Raw genomic sequence first — 20343 nt, forward strand, 5'->3', positions numbered from 1 at the left:
TGCCAGACCCTCTCCCTCCTTCCCAGATGGTGGAGTTCACTACCCTCACATTTGGCTTTTAATGGACAAGCAAGGAAGCCTGCCAATAAAGCCTCGGAGCAAGCGAGGAAAACAAACAAACAAAAGCCATCATGCCCTGGACGTGGAGGCCAATGACAGGTATGATTGATCAGGTGTCCAGCTGGAAGCTGTCATCACCAGGATGAGGGAAACAGGCAGAGCCTGGCAGGTTTCACGGGCCAGAGATTATCACGGGGTATTAGGCAGGTAGTGTTCTTAGCAAACAAAGACAGGGAGAGGACCGGAGTTGGCTTTGCCTGGCAGGGAGCCTACCGCGTGGCTCGCCTCGAATCCTTGAAACTGAGCATGTTCTATCTCCTCTTGGAAAGTTTTGCTAGAGAACTGTACTGCAGGCCACCCTGTCCTTTTGTCTGTATGCTCTTGTCCTGAGACAGACTGAATACGTTTTTGTTGCTAGAAGTGTACATGTTGGCGTATAATAACTTCAGCAGCAAAACAGTCCACGGGGAGGTGAATCTTAACAAATTCACTTACGGAGTGGTTTCCTTGTCGCTTAGATGAGGAGAATAGAAACCCTGTCAACGTTCTACGGGCTTCCCTGGTGCACTGTCTTCAGAATCGGCTGAGGACTTCCCTGTTGGCTCGTGGTTGAGAATTCACTTGCCAGTGCAGGGAACGTGGGTTGGATTCCTGGTCCAGGAAGACCCCATGCACCAAGGAGCAACTAAGCCGTGTCCTACAGCTACTTGAACCTGTGTTCTAGAGTCTGTGCTCCACCGCAAGAGAGCCCCCGCAAGGATAGAAGCCTGTGCCCGGCAACAACCAGAAGCCCCCAATCTCTCCACCGCTGGGGAGTGCCCACGCGCAGCAACAGAGACCCAACACAGGCAAAAATAAAATACATCTCAAACTTTGGAAAAGAAAGGTCAACTGAAATCATACCCTACTTACGTGTGTGTGTTAGTTGCCCAGTCATGTTTGACTCTTTGCAACCCCATGGACTCTTGCCTACCAGGCTCCTCTGTCCATAGGATTTTCCAGGCAAGGATACTGGAGTAGGTTGCCATTTCCTTGTCCAGGGGATCTTCATGATGGAGGGATCGAACCCAGGTCTCCTGCATTGCAGGCAGATTCTTTACCTTTTGAGCCGCCAGGGAAGCCCTTCACACCCTACTTGCTTGACTGTAACACGCCATGGATTATAATAAGGCATGTAGAAATCTTTTGAATAAAGAGCATCCTTTTGCACACTAAGTAAGCGTACTGATTTTGAGATTAATCCTATTATTTGAGAAATACTAAAATGTGAATAAAATTGCTATCAAAGAAATAGTGTAGATATGAAAACATTTTGTTAACCACCAAGTGCTGGAAACATACACTGAGTTGGATTCTAATTAAAATATTAATGATATGGAACTAACACCTTGCTTGTTATAAAGGCAATAACTTTGAATTAACATAAAGTCTTCAACTACACAGATGGAACTTGAATTCACATATACTAAAAATTAAATTAATGGAATAGAAATCCCTGCCAAATTGTATTTCATTTGAACACACAAAAAACATCAATTTAACAAATAAATCCTGAAAACTTTAATCTGATTCCATTCCACTCCAATAAACACATATATTTTTTTGAATAAATTATAGAATTTGTGCTGTAATATTTGATCCCTGTTACTGGTAAGCACACAATTTATGTTTACAAATTCAGCGTTTGTTTCCAAATATTCAGTTTCAAGGGGAGATATCAAATGACACAGCGTGATTGGCAGAAATGTTGATTTTTATTTTGAAAAAATTATAGAGTTTTAGCAGTTTAGCTCTAGATAAAATGAATTGTTTCCCCATATTTGTATGACCCAAGATTCACATAAATGTTGTGAATTCCTTAACAGATTTTATTGAGAGTTATTAAAATTTTCTATTATTAGCAAATTTACCAGGAATCAAAGAAAGACGTTTATACTGGCTGATCCTTCATTTTCACTGTTATGACAAAACTTGATAAAATGTCTTCCTTATCAGTAGCTTGAGAATCAGCTCAAGCTCCTGCAGTACTTAGCATACCCTACCAAGAAGACACGTGGGTTTGGGACAGGGAACCCTAGATAAGTATTTCCTTAACTGCTTCTGCTTCTGCTGAAAGATGCTTGTTTTAAGTTTTGTGTCTGTCGTCTTAAGGTATATACAGAAATCATGCTGGAGAAGGCTTTTGAGAATCCCACGGACAGCAAGGAGATCAAACCAGTCAATCCTAAAGGAAATCAACCCTGAATACTCATTGGAAGGGCTGATGCTGAAGTTGCAGTACTTGGGCCACCTGATGCAAAGAGCCAGTTCACTGGAAAAGACCCTGACGCTGGGAAAGACTGAAGGCAGGAGGAGAAGGGGACGACAGAGGATGAGATGGTTGGATGGCGTCATTGACTCAGTGGACATGAGTTTGAGCAAACTCCAGGAGATGGTGAAGGGCAGGGAAGCCTGGAGTGCTGCAGTTAACGGGGTTGCAAAGCGTCAGACACGACCAAGCAACTGAACAACAGCAGAAATTATTGGAAGTGTAAGAGGAAGAAAGTGAAAGTGAAGTCACTCAGTCGTGTCCGACTCTTTGCGACCCCCTGGACTGTAGCCTATCAGGCTCCTCCATCCATGGGATTTTCCAGGCAAGAGTGCTGGAGTGGATTGCCATTTCCTTCTCCAGGGGATCTTACCAACTCAGAAATCGAACCCAGGTCTCCTGCATTGCAGGCAGACGCTTTACCTTCTGAGACACCAGGGAAGCCCCAACAGTATCATCAATACCTTCTCCATGTGGCCAGCTTCTGGTTCTTGCTGGACTATTTTGGTAAAATATTGGTAAATGGCAGGTCATGAGAATATAGTACAGGCTTTTCCATAGATTAGTAGTTTCCATATTTGCGCCTCCTCAGATTCACCTGGGGCAGATGAAACACACTCCGAGTTGCTAATATGCCCTTGGAGATCCTGAAATTCAGGAGAGTCCCAGGGGAATGTGTTTTGAAAGCATCTCAGGTGATTCTAATCAGAGCTGGAGACCGCCACCGTACCATTCAAATGAAATTTCTAGACTCATTCATCATGTAACAGTGCTGAAAAATGTCATTTTCTCAGCGAGAGAATTTTTTTTCCCTCCTTTAGGTTGGAAGAATATTTGATAAACCAGTGGGCAAGGTCGGGAAATGCTCAAGGGAGATGTCTAAGGTACAAAAGATGACTTTTAGCTTTATTTCAAACTTTCATCTCACCGGATGGGGTATGTTACACACACAAAAAGAGAATTTCTGAATGGTGGAAGATCCCCTGGAGGAGGGCATGGCAACCCCCTCCAGGATTCTTGTCTAGAGAATGCCATGGACAGAGGAGCCTGGAGGGCTACAGTCTACTGGGTCACAACGGAGTCAGACGCGACTGAAGCTAATCAGCATACGTGCATCTGCAGATGGCAAGGAAACAAAGGCAAAGGCAAAGGGTTCTCGGGTCACCTAGTTCAGAACCTGCTGCCTAAAGTTTTACTACTTGTGTTTATTAATTACATCCATCATCATCTCTGATACCACACGTAGATAACCAAAGACTGTCACATGATAATAATATATCAATATTATATGTAATTATAATGATAATATATGTCACGTATAATAATGTATATTAGAGTCGAAAGATCTAGTTGGGAAGTCATCATCAAAGGTTACATTAATATCAACTCTCTGCCTCTGAGCAACTGAGCACGTGCTGACCCCGCGTGAGGCAGCTATTGCAGCCCAGGGGCCTGGCGCCCAAGCTCTGCAATAGGAGAGGCCGGGGCACCGCAGCTCGAGGGCAGCCCTGGCTCAGGGCAACTAGGGAAGTCGCCGCAGCGACGAAGACCCCTCACAGCCAAGAGTAAACAAAAATTATTTTTAAAAATATCAGCTCTCTTCTTTAAAACTAGAGTCCTCAGGGGATCAAATCTAATGACTAGCAAGGCCCAGGGATCCTCGGACTTCGTGACCACTGACCAAGACAGAATAAAACAGAAGCCTTCCCCCGAGATAATGTGCTGGAGCCGTCGCATGTCGTTTTCAATTTCACGTTGAATCGCAACTCTCCAACGTACGCCCAGACGATGATGCATTTTTGGAAACGCCTAAAGACATTCCATAAGGAATGATTTCATACTTGATTGTCTTCAGGAAGCTAGAGTTAATGGTTGTTTAATAAGGATTATTTAAATGATACAACTGACCCCCTTCTACTATTGCTAATTTCCTTCCTTCCCGTCCCCCCACCCGCAGTGAATAGTACTTCGTTTTTAACCATTTAATTGTACTTGGAAAATATGTTCAAAACATAATTTTCAAGCTTTCAATCCATACACTGCTAACTGGATTTTAGGTTCGAAAAATGATAAACTAGTTTATTGAAAGCATCATCCTTATGGAGTGAAGAATAATAAAGGTGTTCATGCTTTTACTGACCAGCAACCAGGACTGAGAGGCTCTTTAAGGGGAAGGGATGTTGCTGAAATAGACTGTGCTGCTGAATCTTGTCATCCTCATACTCTACTGGAAAACCAATGCTGGTGTTAGGCAGTACATGAGTGAACAAATCCTTGTTTTTAAGACAAGGCATGGAGCAAAATATTGTCAAAATAGGCTTTTCCGAGGTGTATTTATTTTTATTTTTAATGGAATGAAATTATTCCCAGCTGTGCAACATTCTCACCATGCCCATTACTTTCTAATGAATCTTACAATAAGATGATTAATTCTGCACACTTGGAAGCTCTGGGCTGGATGTTGTTGATTAAAGCAATTACATTAATCCACTTCTGCTTATTTTTTTGGAAGCCCGGCGGTGAAGGTAATTTTTCCCCCTTTTGGAATAATCTCTATAATTATTAGGCATGTGTGAAAGGAGTTTTACACACATTTCTAAGGACTCCCCTTGTTATTAATAACCAATGTTAAGCTGCAAACAACAATCAGCCTGTCTTTTTCCAGGTGATAAAGTTCATGACGTCTCTTGGTTTCTTTTCTCAGCTTAGCCTTTGACATCATTGCACTGGCATTAAGGCATGATCACGATGTTTTCTATGGTATAAATGAAATAAAAACACTACAGAAAACAAGCCACTATTCGGCTTAGATAGCCAAGCATGCGCAGCTCCTGTTAAAATGATGAAAGGAAAGAAATAAGAAAAATAAAGGTTCCAGAGTGTGCAGTGGAAAATGTTACGAGTATGGGTTAGAGCAGGGAGGTCTGTGTAGGTTGTTGCTGATGAATGTGGGTCTCAAAACCATCAGTTGATTGGCTTTCTTTTTTTTTTAATTTAATTTTTATTTTGTATGAAAATATAGTTGTTTCAGGCTTCCTTGGTACTCAGAGAGTAAAGAACCCAGCTGCCAATGCAGGAAGCATAAGAGACAGGGCTTCAGTACCTGGGTCGGGAAGATCCCCTGGAGAAGGAAATGGCAACCCACTGCAATGTTCCTGCCTGGAGAAGCCCATGGACAGAGGAGCCTGGGGGCTACAGTCCATGGGGTCCTGAAGAGTCAGACCAGACTGAGCGGCTCACACTTTCACTTTCTGAGCTGTTTTTGCAGCACTGTGTTAGTTTTGGGTGTATAGCACAGTGATTCATCCATGTATACTCTTTTTCAGATTCTTTTCCCATATAGGTTATTACAGAGTATTGGGCAAGGTTTTGATGAGATTTCTTGATTAGGACAGGCAACAAACGTGGCCTCAACCTCATGTGGAGAGTCTCTGGGTCATAAGAAATTATCTCACGGTGGAGATGAATAGCATCAACATTTCACAGTGCGCAAGCAAAGGGTGAGAATTATAGACCGATGGACTAAGAAAACTGGATTCTATGATGGTGCCTTTAGCCCGTGTTTCTCCTTTCTTTCTGTAGACGACCAAAGGTGTGCAGAGCCTCTCGCTCCTCTGTGGACCTCACTGTGTCAGGCTGAGCTGCAGGAGAGACCCAATAGTCAGTCATTTCTGACTAATGAAAATGGCCATCTGTGTGGTCTGAAACAAGAAGCACACCGAGTACGCATGGAACGTGAGTTTCTTTCTTCCTTATTTGATTCTTTCTGTTGTTCTCAGTTAACGTTATAGGATAAAATACATTCATTTCTAAAGGAGTCGGCATACAGTTGCTTTGCAATATTGTGTTCGTTTCCGGTGTACAACGAAGGGACTGCGCCGTGTGGACACAGACACCCCCTCCCTCGGGGACCTCCCTCCCCCCAGCCCACCCCTTAGGTCATCACGGAGCCCCGGGCCGAGCTCCCCGTGTCTCACAGCAGCTTCCCACTAGCCGTCTATCTTACACGTGGTGGTGAATACACGGCGGTGTATTGGCTGCTCTCTCCGTCCCCCCAGCCTCTCCTCCCCACTTCCCGTCCATGAGCCCATTCTCTATGTCTGCAGTTCCTGCCCTGCAAATGGGTCCATGCCTACCGCTCCTCTATATTCAGCATACAGGCTTTCGTACACCTTGTTTTCCTCTTTATGAAGTCCGTCTCTCTGTATGACAGTCTCTGGGTTCACGAGGGTCCCTGGGTGGATTTTTACCCCCTTCTGAGGACAGAGCACACTGTCCTGAACCACTCTTTCCTCCAGAGGAGATTCAGGACTCCTTTGGAGGGAAGTGGGGGAGGATGAAAACAGAGAGCCCTGCAGGTGTGATGGCTGGAGGTCTCATTTCAGTGGAGTGGAAAAGCGGAATGTCGGCTGTACCGGGAAAGGGAAGTGCGTTATGGACGCAGAATTTGATGGTAGGCCGTTTTCCCAAGGATTATCTGTTCATTTCATTCTCTTAAAAACCAGCGGTGAAGGATTTGAATTTTACTAGCTTCAAAGAACACACTTATCAAATTTGAAGGGAGTCAAGCTGCATAGGCATGGAATTATTTTCTCCCGTCTCTCTTGTACAATTTTAAATAAAGTAAAATCAAATTCTTCCTTGTGCTATTTATATTTCACACGTATGCCACTGCATGCATTAAACAGTCAACAATACGTGTTACAACATAGGACTTAAAACTCAAAATCATGCATGGTCCCAATTACTGGTGATTTACAGGTTGTTCTGTGAAATTTATATATTTTGAAATTGCTTTTGGTGGCTTGGACGGAGCCGTCGTGACACAGCTTTGAGACCAAGCTCCATGGAGCACGCATGGCTTTACAAGCTTTCTATTTTCCTTACAAGAAAATGTCGAGCTTATTTAGTCATTATGCTCCTCACATAAATACCTTCCTAACCGTCTTACAGCTATGAGAGCTTTAAAACCTGTCTGGTATAAATGTGGCCCATATTGGAAAATTTCTTATGTAGCCAGACTGATTTCTTTTGATATTATTGGTGTGTCCTTTGCTTATTCTTCAATATGTTTTTCAAATTTGCATTTATCTATTTACTGAGTTATTTTTACTTGTGAAATGATGATGCTGTGTTTGTACACAATAATGTCATGTCTGTATATGAAAAAGAAAATGACGCTAATTTTAACTTGAAACTTCATAGACTAAACAGTGATTATGAAACCAGGCACAGGCCACGAAGCTTCTGCACCTTTGGCTGATTCCCTTAATAACAGACTATTATTATATTCAAACTTTTTTTACACACACTTGTGCAGCCAAACCCTAAGCAAAACATCTAAGAATTCAAATCTGTCTTATGTTGCCTCATCTGTAGATCATATAAGGATATGAGAGAGAGTGTGTGTGTGTGACATAAATAAAAATACAAGAAAAATTACCCTTCTTAAAGACTTTGGATTTTATCTTTCACATCTAACACTCAAGCTTGATTGGCAGTTGAAAGCGTAATCGTTTTCTTTTTAAAAATAATTGTTATGCATTTGTCTATCTTTGGCTGTGCTGGGTCTTTGTTGCTGCGGGCTCTTCTCTAGTTGCATGAAGCGAGAGCTGCTCTCCAGCTGTGGCCCATTGCAGAGTCTTCTATGCTGCGGAGCATGCGCTCTAGACACACGGGCTCAGCACAGGTTTAGCTGCCGGTGGGATCTTAGCCTGCTGATCGGGGATCAGAACCCGTGTCCCCTGTATTGGCAGGCAGATCCTTAACCCCTGGACCACAAGGGAAGCCCCGTCAGTGTTTTCTTTCCTCTCCCACCACAGTTCTTTGGACTCGATCTGGTTTTCCACACTCCAGCGGTTCCCCAGCAGCGGCTGGGGTCTTGCGTTTGGATTCAGCTCTGACTCTGTCTCCCTGGACTTAGCGTCAGAACCCATCGGCTAAGCCCTCAGTCCGCCAAGCCACCCCCACTTCAGACTACTGTCAGAATCCGAATCATTTTCACCGATTATTTTTCGTTTCCTCCACGTTTCTGTGGTTGTGCAGCAAACGCTTTTCACTCTGGACTGGCTGATGACCCGCTGGCCTACTTCTGTTTTATGGCTACGAAATCAGACTTCGAAAATATTGGCATTTTAACTCCATGAAGATTATTTTATAGAATTTACTGCAAGCAATATTTTGGCTTTTTTTTTTTTTTTTCGGTCTGTATTTCAGGAAGGAAAGGTGAATTCCTAGGAGAATTAGGAAAAGAATAGTATTCCCTTCCTGAACGCAATTCAAAGAGCTTGCTGAATCATTGCAATCATGTCAGAACCTGTGAAACCCCCACCAGCCATGGGAAGGTGTTGAAGGGCTCGGAAAGGGGTGATGGACTTGAAAGGGTCCTCCCCATCTGGCAATTCCCCCAATGACCAACCTGAGAGTAGGCCGGGAAGGCAGAAGGCTCGAGTGATACTTGGCGAGTAGGATTTTCCACCCACGTTCAGGAAATCGGTGAGACAGAAGACACAGGGCGGCAGCCGCTCGGCCGGGAGGCTGGAAAACACGCTCCTTCCTCCGTTACTGCCTCACAATACTCTTAGTTTGTTTTTGCAAGGAAATAATGAAAGATACAGACTTTTTTTTTTAAATAGCATTGAACTGTCTCTTTTTACACATTAAAAAAAACTTTATTATGATACAATTATTTCAATTATTTCTTTTATTTCATTAGACAAAAATATCAATCTGGACAATAATGAGGAAATTAACCCCTGGACCACAAGGGAAGCCCCGTCAGTGGTTTCTTTCCTCTCCCACCATAGTTCTTCGGACTCGATCTGGTTTTCCACACTCCAGCGGTTCCCCAGCAGCGGCTGGGGTCTAGCGTTTGGATTCAGTTCTGATGCCGTCTCCCTGGACTTAGTGTCAGAACCCATCAGCTAAGCCCTCAGTATATTCAATATATTCCTGCAGGGGGAATATTGAAGGCAGTTTCTGCCAGCCTCATGGCGTGATTAGGAGATTTTTATTCCTGGGGCCAATCTGAAGCTATATATACATATGGGAAGAGAAATATGAATTCTATAGTTCCATTATCTCTGACCACCGCCCCCCCCTTCTGTGTTTACTTTCAACACAGAAAATGCAGAGAATATTGAAAGGCCCTATAATCTGTATCATAAATTTTTCATTAGGCATTTTGTCCTTTCTGTTGTTTAGTCAATCTCTACAAACAGTAACTGCTTGTTGATTAGAAACTATTATGGGATACGACCGTATAGCAAAGTGTTCCTCCTCAATAAAGTCTCCAATTTTGACGTAAACGGTGGGCATTGAGAATATTAGACTAGTACATGTAATGCTGGTCCATGCAGTTTTAGATGAGAAAAAGAAAAGTCTACAGATTTCACATAGAGATTAAATTTTACCTTAATTAGGGAAAAAAAGAAAAACCAGAAGTTTCACGTTTTCTATGTTCGTTTCCTTATAACCCCTGATCTCAAAGAATACTAAAAATATGATGCTTTGGTTATATTTCCTATCACAGAGGGGATTTTCCTTTGCTTTGTCTTTCCCAAAATATACTTTCATTATAATACTATGTATCAATCCCTTATTTTAGGAAACATGAATAAAATACAGTTTCTCTAGTTTTATTTTTCTGATGAGAAACCTATAGTCTTTTAAATGGTTATTTCCCTAAACGTAATTTTCCTTTTCATTTTACCCTCTCTGGCTTCTGTCAAAATTTTTGGTGATGTTTATCAGTTTGATTATGATGTGTGTGTGTCAAGGTGAGGGCTTTTTTTTTTTTTTTTAGCTAATTCTGTTTAAGATTTCCTGAGCTTCTTGATTCAGAAAATTTACATCTTTTTCAAAATTTGCAAAGTATTCAGCCATTGCTTTTTCATTTTTCTGTGCCACATTCTTTCTAGAACGCTGACATCATGACTCAGACTTTTGGAATTATTCCCCAGATATCTGAGACTCTGTTCATTTTTCTTTTTTCCAATTTCTTTGTCTGTTGTTCAGAATGGAAATTCTCTATTGATGTATATTCACGTGATCTTTCCACTGTTATTTCCATTTTGCTATAGATTAAAAAAATTTTTAATAACTTTACTTTTAGATTCTAATTTTTTTATGTGGCTCTTTTTAATATCTTCTGTATCCCTGCTGAGACTTTTCATTTCAAGGGCATTTTGTCTTACTTCCTAGAGCCTTTATTATGCTAGTTGTTATGAACTGTCTGATAATTCCAACATTAGCATCCTCCGTTTATTCCCCTGCAGGTCATTGATATCTTCCTGGTTCTTCACAATAATGTTACTGTGGATTGCATCTTTAACTTTTTAAATATTACAATATGAGCTTCTGGAACTTCTAGAAACCCTATGGATTGTTTTCACAGACAATCAGTTCAGTTAAGTTAATAACATAAGTAATGACATATCTTTCAATATCCATTCAGGTTTTTAAACCATATAGTACTATTCTACTGTTTTCCATATGTGTACTCACCAAAGAGAAATATGAATATTTCTGATACTGTCCTACAGGTCCCTTGTTGCTTAGCTGTTCAGTTGCTAAGTCATGTCCTATTCTTTGTGACCCTGTGGACCGCACCCAGCCAGGCTCCTCTGTCCATGGGATTCTCCAGGCAAGAATACTGGAGTGGGTTGCCATTTCCTTCTCCAGGGGATCTTTCCAACCCAGAGATCGAAACTGTGTCTCCTTCATTAGCAGGCAGATTCTTTACCACTGAGCCACCAGGGAAGCCCCCTACAGGTCCCTAAGCCTCTGTTGATGCTTTTCTTTGTTGATAACTTTTGTCTTTTTTCATATTAAATAATAACTATTAATCGACCTTAGGTTCATTTACTCTTTGGTCTGCCATCCCCATCCTGCCACTGAGCCCATAGAGCGAATATTTTATTTTGATTATGTTGATTTGATGTGCAGCATCAAATCATTCAGATACAGAACCCTGACTAGCCCACTGCTCATCCTCATCCCCCAGACGGAGCGAAAACTGGAAGCAGTAAAAGTGAGACAGACCATCAGGAACCACGTGGCTATAAAAAAAGCCTGGGGAGAGTTTTCCCTGGTGTTCAGGTGGTTAAGAATCCTCCTGCCCATGCAGGGGACAGGCGTTCCATCCGTGGTCCAGGAAGATTCCACGTGTCACAGGGCAACTCGGCCCAGGGCACCACAAGGACCAAGCCACAGAGCAGCAAGTACTGAAGGCCCCGCACCGTGAGCCTGCGCTCCACAGGAGAAGTCGCCGCAGCAAGGAGCCTGCCCACCGCGGCTGGAGAACCCCTCCCGCTGGCTGCAGCTGCAGAAAGCCCGCACAGCGGTGAAGGGCCAGCGCGGCCGAGAGCAAACACACATGTCTGGGAAGAGTGAGAATCAGTGGCGCTTTGTATCTAACAGATAGCTTTGCCAAGCAAAGAAAGATACATGCCTCCCATTGTAAAGTACGCTGTGCTGAATTTCACTGCCAGAAAGTGTCCCGAGTCCCTCCTGTGAGACCAGCTTTATTTTGTGGGTATATAGGTGAACAGCACAAGCAGAACCACGGCCCTTCTGGGGAAGACCAACAGCAGGCAAGTGACAAATGGTTGCAGTTGTTTCCTAAAGTCAGAAATGAAAGGAAGAACCTAAGATGATGATGAAATCAGAAGTGACTGAAAGAGGTCAAGTGAAGAGATTCAGAGAGATCCTTTTGAGAAAGTGACTGCTGAGCAGAAATGCAAAGCATGAAGACAAGCTATATTCTGTATCATTCCATAAAAGCGTCAAACTGAATCTTCATACTAAATCTCGATCTATGAGTTCTTCTGGGATGAGGCATCAGAAAGAATCAGAGTGATCATTAAATCTCTGTCTTTTTAAGAAACCCATGGATTAAAAAAGTAGGTGATTAATTTGCTCAGATCTTAACTACTAACTGTTGTGGGTGTCTGTGTTCTCAGTGGTGGAGGGCAGGGAAGTTATGGGATTTGAAATCCATTAGTAAATAGTCACATAAATTGGGCTTCCCTGGTGGCTCAGACAGTAAAGAATCCACCTGCAACCCAGGAGACCTGGGTTCGATCCCTGGGTTGGGAGGAGGGCATGGCTACCCACTCCAGTATTCTTGCTGGAGAATCGCGTGGACAGAGGAGCCCGGCAGGGTCCATGGGGTCGCAAAGTGTCAGACATGATTGAATGACTAACACTTTCACAGTAAATAGCAGCTCACACCCCTAGGCTGTTCCTTTCCTTTTCTCCTGCTGCTGCTCTGAAATCTGAAAACAAATGAACTAATTCTCACTGTTTGGAAAGGACTTATTTGTCGGCGTTTTAGTTCCAGTAATCTGTATATTCTTATGAAACAGTATACTGTATGTTTATTCATGCGATGTGTATGTAAGAATTCATGTTATAATTCTCCTCTAGGAAAAAGAAAGCATGGACTGTACTAAAATATCTACACATAATTATACACACACAGAGACATACCTATTATTGCTAAGATCAAGTCAGTTCTTAGGTAAATCTATATTTAACTTTTCCAGCAGGCCTCTGCTATAATAAAATCGTCAAGCCATTTTTCCTTAACAATGACTGACTACAGCTATAAATCCCTAAACTGGTCAATAACCTATAACCCAGCGCCTCTCGAAATGGAATGTGGGATGTTTTATGCGCCCCCTGAGAACAGCATGTATAGAAAGTCCCCAGGAGCGTGCACACCCACCAGGACACCTTCCTGGAGCAGGACCAGGGCACCACGGTGCCGGCTTCTTCCTTCTGTCCTCCCCTCCCCCACCTGCAGTGTCAGAGACGGCGCTCCTTGGAAGGCTTGAATCACACCCAACTTAACATATTAGGTGCTAGCTTAGCACACGCTGCACTAAACCACACCACAGCTCATTAACCTTTAGACTATAAAAAAGCAAAAAAAAAAAAAAAAAAAACTCTTGCAAAAATGTCAGCTTAACTTTCCATTTCAAGAACAGGGGTCCAGGGTTAACAAAGAAGCAAAATGCATAGCATGCGATTGTGTGGCCATTATGAAGAATCATTTACTTCACGATTATTTGTTTAAAGCCACAAGGTAAAACAGACTAAAAAATTAGCTTCTAATTGTATATTCCATTTCAAATGCATTAGACTGTTTTTCATAAATATTCTAGATTGACATATTCAGGGTAAAGTTAAATGTAAGATTCTTTTACGATATACTGAAACCTTTCCCCAAAGAAACGAAGTGCTGAAAACACCCTTTTTCCACTCTTGTCCTTGTTTAGTTGCTAGGTTATGTTCAACTTTTGTGACCCCACGGACTGTAGCCCTCCAGGCTTCTCTAGCCATGGAATTTTCCAGGCAAGAAAACTGGAGTGGGTTACCATGCCCTCCTCCCAGGGATCTTCCAGACCCAGGAATCAAACCCATGTCTTCCTGTGTTTCCTGCACTGCAGATGGATCCTTTACTGGCTGAGCCACTGGGGAAGCCCAACCCCTCTAAAATGAAAAAGAAGCTTTGTGTGTGAGCAGCTGCAATATACATGTTGTCCTGGAAATGCAAAGGGCGACGGGTAAGGGTCAAGCATCCGGATGCTTTTCCCTTATCACTCATGGTCTGTGCCAGCCGGAGGTGCAGACCACGGGCAGGAGGAGACAGGTCCTCTAGGAGAGTAAAGTGTAGCTCGGTGGTTCTGACTGGCAGTGCCCCGAATGCCTTAACCACGAGCAGAATGCCTAAGCCTCAGGACAGGATGGTTCTGGGGGCTCTGATTTGCCAGGAATTTTTTCAGGCATCTGGAAATATGAAAGCTGCCAGAAAGTCAGGGCTAGTCAACTGGCTTACACTCTCTGTGTGTATACAGCATATATGTGATAATGTAATACTACATTATATTGTATCATTAACACATGACATACAATGTATATTACAAGGCATATTCTGTATATTACAATGTATACAATGTAACAATGGAACAAACATATTTTATTAACACATTACATACAATGTATACAATGTATATTACAATGTGTACAATGTAGTAATGGAACAAACATCATATTTTATTAATACATTACATATAGTATAATAATATATTTTGTCATTAATATATGATATATAATGTGATAACATGGTATATTTTATTATAATGTAATATAATGTACTAATACATTATATTTTATTAATAATGCATTTTATATAATGTAATAATATAATTTATTACAGGGGGGGTGGTCGGCAGTTACTACCTATGCATCAGGCATGGTGTTTATTCTTAAGGTTACAAAGAATAAGATTTGCCACCAAAGGAAAAAGTTTGCCTCAAGTAATTCTCAATATAGTTGGGAAAGTGATTGCTAGAAGAATAGGCTTCTGCATGTATTATTATGACAGCCTTGCTGCTGCTGCTGCTAAGTCACTTCAGTCGTGTCAGACTCTGTGCGACCCCGTAGACGGCAGCCCACCAGGCTCCGCTGTCCCTGGGATTCTCCAGGCAAGAACACTGGGGTGGGTTGCCATTTCCTTCTCCAATGCATCAAAGTGGAAAGTGAAAGTGAAGTCGCTCAGTCGCGACCCCATGGACTGCAGCCCCCCAGGCTCCTCTGCCCATGGGATTCTCCAGGCAGGAGGACTGGAGTGAGTGCCATCGCCGTCTCCCATGACAGCCTTAGATGCATGGTTAGGTACGAGAAGTCTTCTCAGAAACTAAGGCACTTGGTGTGAATCTTTTGAAAAGATCCAGTTGGTCAAATTCTTTCCCCTCCTTAGCACCCACCATGAGTCAGACTCTAGGCGGAATGTGGGGGTTCAGTGATAAAGACAATCCATATAGTTTCTGCTCAGAGGATCCTAACGTCTCCTGAGGATGTGACATGCTGTCAATCAGAGAAAACCTTCAACTGCGGACAGCAAGATGAACCAAAGGACGACTTCAGCACAGGGAAGGGCCCGCCTGGGAAGGCTGGGCAGACTGAAGAGTTTGGGGCTGATGGTAAACCCAAGGCAGGAAATGGAGAGACACCCTGCATTCCTGAGAATTATTCTGTTCCATGAGCAAGGAGACCAGACCGAGGGTCAGGAGACCTACCTGCAGCCTTAGGCATTCAAGGAGAGTATTGAAAGGGATTCATGGCTTTCAAATCAAAGGCCTGTGCTTGGAAAGCTATCCTCTCCCTAACTCAAGTTCACAGGTCTGGATAATTCCAAGAATTCATGCGAATCGTCATAATACTCTCCGTCTTGTTTCACTGCAATGGTTTAGGAGTGGGCAGGTGGCCAAGGAGACATCAGGTTCTTAGGGGGATTTTTTAGGAGACTTCTGAGATAGGATTTCTTAATTTGAAGGTGACACCTGTAGAGATCTATGTATTGGAGAAGGTATGTAGCCAGACTAGCTGACTGTGAAAGACCTCTCAAAAGACCATCACTTAGGACTTCCCATGTGGCTCAATTGGTAAAGAATCGGCCTGCCAATGCAGGAGACACAGGTTCAGTTTCTGAGCTGGGAAGATCCCACACGCTGCGGAGCAGCTAAGCTGTGCACCACAGCTTCTGAGCCTGTGCTCTGGAGCCCAGGAGCTGCAGCTGCTAAAGCCTGCACCCCCTAGACCTCATGCACCGCAAGACAAACCACTGCAGTGAAAAACCCACACGTCAGAGTAAGTATCTCCATTCACTGCAACTAGAGAAAAGCTCTCTCAGCAAAGAAGACCCAGCACATTCAAAACTACACATTAAAAAAATAATAATAATAGCGGTCCTTGGGGCAACTGAATCGTGGGCAGATTTTTCTATAAAAGTATAAAAATCTGACCACTGTTGTTGAATTACTATTATAGAAGTAATCCAGCTCATTAAAAAAAATGAAACCAGGAAATCAAATCACTCCCTTGTTACCACCTTCAATAACTCTGAGGTCTACAAATAGAGTAAAGTACTTTCTCTTGCAAGAAACAAAACCTGCGCTGGCTTTCTTAAGCACAGAGGGTAGAAGATTAGAGGTTGAGAAATTGATGGGAAGTTAGAGAAACAGGCTTGGAAAACAGACCAGAAGGACGCTACGTCAGGCATTCAAGAAGCAGGAAGCTGTCCAACGATCTTTTAGGAGAGACATTCTGGCAGGAATGCTGTGGCAAAAGGACAGCAACCCCGATACTTCTGCATGTGAATTTTAACCTTTTCCTCTACTTTGTCTTCTTTGCTCAAGATTTAGATCCTGGACAAGAGAGCCGGATTGATTAAACCTTGAGATCCGGGGTTCACATGCTGCTCCCAGGGAGGCTCTGGTCCCTACTGATTCTGTAAAATGGGGAAGACGATGCCTGGCATACCGAAAAGTTAGTGTGTCTGTTTACCGCTCAGTTTAGTAAGGAAATATCTATAGATGGTACAGAACTTACTTGCACTGTGGGAGACCTGGGTTCAATCCCTGAGTCAGGAGGATCCCCTGGAGGAGGAAATAGCAACTCACTCCAGTATTCCTGGCTGGCAAATCTCCATGGACAGAGGAGCCTGGCAGGCTGCAGTCCATGGGGTTGCAACGAATGGGACATGACTGAGCAACTAACACTTTAAACACACTCTCAGCTCAGTTCAGTCACTCAGTCGTGTCTGACTCTTTGCGACCCCAGGAATCACAGCACGCCAGGCCTCCTTGTCCATCACCAACTCGTGGAGTTCACTCAAACTCACGTCCATCGAGTTGGTGATGCCATCCAGCCATCTCATCCTCTGCTGTCCTCTTCTCCTCCTGCCCCCAATCCCTCCCAGCATCACAGTCTTTTCCAGTGAGTCAACTCTTTGCATGAGGTGGCCAAAGTACTGGAGTTTCAGCTTTAGCATCATTCCTTCCAAAGAACACCCAGGACTGATCTCCTTCAGAATGGACTGGTTGGATCTCCTTGCAGTCCAAGGGACTCTCAAGAGTCTTCTCCAACACCACAGTTCAAAAGCATCGATTCTTCAGTGCTCAGCTTATATGTAATGATGATCTGCTTTATATATTTGTAAATCAAAAGGCAGTAAATGATATAATTGAGACAACAGGAGAAATAGAAGGAACCGTATACCTACTGTGGCCAAAGTCTGCAACATGTCCTATCATTTAAACTTAAATCTCAAAAATCTCCATGGAAGACACGCTTCTTACCTTTATGATAAGTCACAATTCAGGGGAATAAGTGCAGTCACTCACTTGAAATTAGTAAAGGTAGTGCTTGAAGTCTGCCTTAATGGTCACTAAACTCAGCTACTATGAGAACCCAGGAGGAAAAGATTAAGTGCCATCAACAGGCCGGCTTGGGGGATGACCTTTGCTTTAGACCTTCAGAGTTGGGTAACTTCTGATGGTCACTATTAGGGATAGAGAAACCCAGAAAGAGGAAAGAGCAGGAGCAAGACTAGAGAGGGGGGTCCAGTTTGGCAGCATTGGGATAGGAATTTGGGAAGGCAGGTCAAATGCAAATCTTGGGAGGCTGTGAAGGTCAGCCTAAGAAAGAAACCTGATCTTGAGTCTGACCATACTTGGGACTCATCAGATATTTTTGACCAGGGTGAGGAATAGTGTCAGAACTCTGTGCTTCAGGAGCATTAATTTCATAGCATTTTATTAAATCATGTGTCAGTCCATGCTTTTCTTATTGAAAGAAAGTGGCCATGCTTGTCATTCTTTACAAAGGACACAAAACAGTGTCCGTCTTTATCCTGGGTATTCAAATAACCCTTCGCTGAATCTATTCCTGTCGATATAGGTAGCCACCTTTAAACTTATATTGAGATAAAAAGATGACACATCTAGCAATAGTTGCTTTTTTTGAATAGACAGTATTATACTTAAATTCACATTGGTATTAGAACACATGAAAAATCGCAAAGGGTGCCGTGAGTTCAAGGTGCATCCCAGTATTTCATGAAGAGTACCAGAAATGAAACCTAGGAACAGCAAATGATTTAACAATATCAAATTATAAATGTATGTCAAAACCAATAGAAGTCAAATTTAGCTCTCCAGACTCCCGAGTCCCAAGTCAGCCTTTCGCATTCCACTGCACAATTGCTGTCTTCCCTCCCGCTGCTGTGGAACAAAAACAGACTCAAAGAAACTTCTGTAAGTGGTGAGCATCCAGTGAGTAAGAAATGTCTGTAATTTAAGAAGAATCCTTCTGATTTATCTGGCATTTTATGCACCCAACTTTGATAAAAGTTGACAAGGCCACATCATCTTATAAACATCTAAGCTGAGCTGTCTCCAAAGGCCAGATCTTGAGGCCTGACTTCTCGAATGTAACATGGTCAGAAGATCACCATTTAGAGATCTAATCCCAATGACAGATGAAAATCATATGAAATTAGATGATTTAAATCTTCCTATATAGAAAGGGCAAAAGAAGATTTATTTTTGAACCATCCAGTTTCTCTCTAAAAAAACACTCAGCATAAGTGCCGAGAGAGCATATTAGGGTTTCCTTTGGAAATTACCTAGAAGATCAGTCATCATTATTTATAACACTTACTCCACTTTGATTTTTCTTTAACAACCAAAGGAGAAATCTAATCTTGCTTATTTTTTCTTCGCTTTAGCTAAATACATCACATAGCTTTTTGGAAAGGGTTAAATAATTTCCTCCTCTTCTGGACAATTTTTTTTTTTCTTTTTGTATGTGAGGTTCCCCACTACCCACAGCTCTGTCCAAAAGGAAATTAAAATGAAATACATCAGGCATGCTGGGACTTCACACTTCAGAGACTTACAAAGCAACATGGCCTGGTTAAATTGATTGTCACTTTAACTGCCCACAGCTACTCTTCAGGAAGGGGGCTTACGGTTTTACTGTTCTTAACGGGACCATATCCCTTTTCCAACGGCTTAATTTAGGTTGTGCTGAAATTCCTATTAAAATCAAGAGTCATTAATATTTCATTAAAAATACCCATGATGTCAGAAGCGGCCATCGCAGGCCTGCCACGTTACAAAGAAAACTCTCCTTTCCCCCTGGGGTTGTACTAACATCCTGATACCCAAACCTATATTTACATTTTTCCATCAACCTGAACAAAAAGCAAAAAAGAAGAGAAGAAATATATCAGGTGACTGCCGGCGTCCGGTGCCTCCACTGTTTTGACGTCTTCAGATTGTGCCCTGAACTCCGGATGGTCAGATCGTAAAACCTGACATCAAGGATGTAAAATTATCAACAAATCAGCAGGCTGACCATTTAGATATCTTACTTTTGCACCAAAATTAAAGCATTTGACAAATAGAGGTGGGGTCTTTGTGTGTCAAAAGCACTGAGAAGATTTTCGTTAAGAATCCTCAAGTCAGACTGCCTTGGAATCACAGGCCTGCTGAAGGAAGGCACCTATAAAGCTTCAATCATGGCTAAAACTCATTATTATACATCAGTCAATTACTTGTAGCCAACTCACGGGAAAAGACCCTGATCCTGGGAAAGATTGAAGGCAAAAAGAGAAGGAGGTGGCAGGGGATGAGATGGTTAGATAACACCACCAACTCAATGGACGTGAGTTTGAGCAAACTCCAGGAGTTGTGAAGGACAGGGAAGCCTGGTGTGCTGCAGTCCATGGGGTCACAAAGAGTCAGACACGAGTTAGCAAACTGAACACAACCGATCAGTCTGTTTGCAGGCTCTGTTCTCTTTCTTTCATCTCACTTTCCCAGAGCTAGTGGCAAAATAATTGGCTTAATGTAGTTTTAAAATATGAGTCTGATGTCTATTTTAAAAAATTTATTGTGTTCACTCTTGCTTCTAAAAAACATAAGTAAGTGATACAGGTAATAGGAGTGGTATTAGTCACTCAGTCGTGTCCTTACCAGTCTTTCTGACCTCATGGACTCTAGCCTGCCGGGCTCCTCTGTCCATGGAGTTCTCCAGGCAAGAATACTGGAGTGGGTTACCATTTCCTTCTCCAGGGGATCTTCCTGACCCAGGGGTAGAACCCAGGTCGACTTCATTGCAGG

The sequence above is a fragment of the Ovis aries genome, chromosome 11 (genome assembly GCF_016772045.2).
Source record: "Ovis aries strain OAR_USU_Benz2616 breed Rambouillet chromosome 11, ARS-UI_Ramb_v3.0, whole genome shotgun sequence".
NCBI classification, from domain to species: Eukaryota; Metazoa; Chordata; class Mammalia; order Artiodactyla; family Bovidae; genus Ovis; species Ovis aries.